The sequence below is a fragment of the Dasypus novemcinctus genome, chromosome 18 (assembly GCF_030445035.2).
Source record: "Dasypus novemcinctus isolate mDasNov1 chromosome 18, mDasNov1.1.hap2, whole genome shotgun sequence".
NCBI lineage: Eukaryota > Metazoa > Chordata > Mammalia > Cingulata > Dasypodidae > Dasypus > Dasypus novemcinctus.
The window spans coordinates 10997165-11000505 of record NC_080690.1 but is presented as its reverse complement, the minus strand read 5'-3'; positions in this window follow the sequence as shown (position 1 = coordinate 11000505).

Genomic DNA, 3341 nt, shown 5'->3' with positions numbered 1-3341 from the left:
ACCATCCTCCTTCACAAGTCATTGTCCCTGTACTTGAGACATTCTTGTTATTCCATTAGAAAATGTGACAGAGCTCCCCCAGATGGGAATTTTATATTCTTTTGGTTATTGTGTGAATCTCTACCCACCATGACAATGCCACATGAGCATTTGAATATATTTGTATGCCTTATTTGTAACCCAGGTGAACTTCCTCCCATGTATCCCCCTTACTGACACCCCACACCAATGATCCTCCCCTGCCACAGTTGTAACCCTTCTTTCATCTAAACCAACTTCAAAAATGAAGCCAGTAAGATAGTTACATACAATTAATAAGAAAATGAAATAGTAAGGATAGTTTTATACATAAGAAGTAAAATACAGAAAAAATTAATAAAAAGTAAAAATAAAATAATATTTTTTAAAACTTGGAAATTAAAAAATAATGAAAAGTATTTTTAAAGAAAAGAACTTTTTTTTTACATTTTGCCTTTCATCACTGTAAGACTACTGTCCTATATGTACAGAGGCATTTTCTTCTATTTATTCCCCCAGTGTCTTACTTTTTTTTCCCCAAAAATCCTTGTTGAATCAATGAAAGGATGTGCAATTCTTCTCCAGCTTTCATGATTACGACTTCTCTATATTTTTTCTTTTTCTTTCTACCTATCCTTTAAATATCTGGGCCCCAGGAATATCTTTCCTCCACACGAGAATCTTGGCTTCATACCACATCAACCAAGTTTCCAACTATTACTATGTTATTGTGTTCTTATTATTATATTATTGATTCCCTAATGCAGTTCTTTTTTCCCCATTAAAGTATTCAGCCCTTTTTCTAATCAACTAGACAAGTCTAGCTGAGTATCCCTGGAACTTTAAAACCAAAATGTCTAACACTAAACTTATTTCCACTCCTCCACCTTCTCACCTCCACCAATTCCTTCTCTTCCTTATTTTCTTGTTAATCTCAGGTTCAAAAACTGTGTAAGGAAAACCATGGACATAAAATTCATCCAACTCTTTTCTCCTTTTCCTATTCTTTAGGAGAGAAACAGGGATCATGAACACAGTTTCCATGGTTACCCATCAAGAAAAGTTTCTTTGGTTTATTCATTCATATATTTAGCCTCAAGGAGCACTTGCAGTAAAGCCTCAAGGAGCACTTGACCGAGAGCCCATCACTTCTTATGCCATTTACACCAAAAGGAATAGTTTTACAGTTTATTTGAATCCATTCATTAAGAAATACGAGAGGACCTTAGTTCCATCACTAAATTTCCACCAGTAAAATGGTCAAGGGTTTAAGGTTGGAAAATGAGTTAATACCCAGAAAGGCAAACCCTCTCCACATTTCACGCTGCAGCCTGCAGCCACCTTGCACCGGCCGGCAGAGTCAGCAAGGAAGAACAAAGACCTCATTGTCACCTGAAGGCACAGAACTGGTTCCACCAAGCCTGGCCCTGAGAGGCCCACAGAGGGGAGCTGTGAAGGATTTTCCCCTGGGACTGCCCCTGCTCTCAGTGGAAAGGAAGAGAATACTGACTTATTTGTACTCTTGGACTATCTTGGCAGCAGGGCCAGGCAAAACAAACGGTAAATTTGAAATGTTGGTACACCTAAGAAAAACAGATCAACCGAATATTTGTCTCCCTTAAAGAAAATGCCCTGTTCACTGTAGTTGGTGCTTGGAGGATGGGACAGAGGGGATAGCCAGGTGGGGACAGGCTGGTTGGCTGGAGAGGAATGGGCTTTAGGACAAGCCAGGACACTATTATGGCTATGATGATAATAATGATGACTAAATTATTTCATAATAAGTCCACATATTGAATATATCTTTTGCATCAGCCCCTATACTGATGGTTTTCAGGGCACCTTTTCAATCTTCCCAACAATGTTGGCAACTGTCATAATGATCCCCAATGTATCGGAATGAGAGGCGCAAAGATGTTAATGAGCTTGCCCAAATCAAATAGGTAAATGACAGCCAAGAGTCAACCCAAGGTTGTATAATGTCACTTGTGCACTTTCCATTGCTGCATGCTGCTCTGGGAAGTGAGGTGTCTGGGTGTTTGGGGCCAAGGATGAAGTGGCCTCAGCACCACATTGGAGAGGCCCCATAAGAAGGCAGACGGGAATGGAGCCAGAAGAACATTTGGTCTTGTAAGAGGAGTTCTAGATGAGATCACACATTTGAAACAAGCTCAGAGAAGTAACTAAAACAAGCCTAAAGCATAAACAGAGGGACACAGGCAGAAGCTCTTACAACCCTAAGAACTGAAAGTGATGGCAGAAATAGTGTAATAATACAAGTCGGGAGCAGAAACAGCAGGGGACCTTCACAAATCAAACTGGGAACTGTGCTGTTTCTTTACAAGTTGCCAAGAAATATATCTGTCATCATAAGATGGAGAGGATGTAAAGGAGAAGGAGGAATCGTTTCTGGGTAAGGCAGAGCTTTCCAACAACAGAACTGACTGTCTTGCTGGGTAGTGAGCTTTGCATCACGGGAAGTCTTCAAAGCAGAGATTTACTAGGGTCTCTGTGTCAGGGACTTAAGTATCAGGTTGAACTTGTTGACTGAATTGTTTCCTAAGCTTGAGATTCCATTGGTCTCATCCCACAACCCTGACTTTCCTACCAATTTTCACACTGACTTTCCATGTAAGGCCACGAAGCCCCAGATCCCTTCACCACTAGGTAGAGCGCACTCCTCAGCTGAGTTCTAATGTGGGAGACTCAACTTTTGACCACCACTTAGAAGTTGATAATTCTAAGACAAGTCGTTTCACCTCTCTAAACCTGGGTCTCATCCCCCGTAAAATGAGGATAAAAATACCTTCCTTGCTGGGCTGTCAGTTAGGTGAAAAATCCTAGCACAGTGCCTAGAGTAATCGAATCTAAATCATCAAATCCCTTTACCACAAATCCTCTTGCTGGAACCACGTCATGTAATACACATTTACTAAATGCCCACTAAGTATTATCCATTTTGTTAGGCGCTAGAACTGGGCCATTCCATATGGCAGCCACTATATGGCTGTCAAGCACCTCTATTGGACAGCACTGGTCTAGAAAGCCAGAAGAGAATGAGACAAGTCCCCTGTCCACATCCTCATGCGACAGAGTCTGTGGGATTGGTGTGGTCAGGGTAGGGGTGAGCCTGAGCTAGGTATGGTGCTTCCTGTATCTATATGATGAGCGAAGGAAGCCTCCTTTGATTGATCACTGTACTGGGTTGACTAGCATTCCCCCCAAAATTCATGTCCCCCTGGAATCTCAGAATGTGACATTATTTGGAAAGGGGTCTTTGCAGGCATCATCAAGTTAACATGAGGCCATCCTAGATGAGGGTG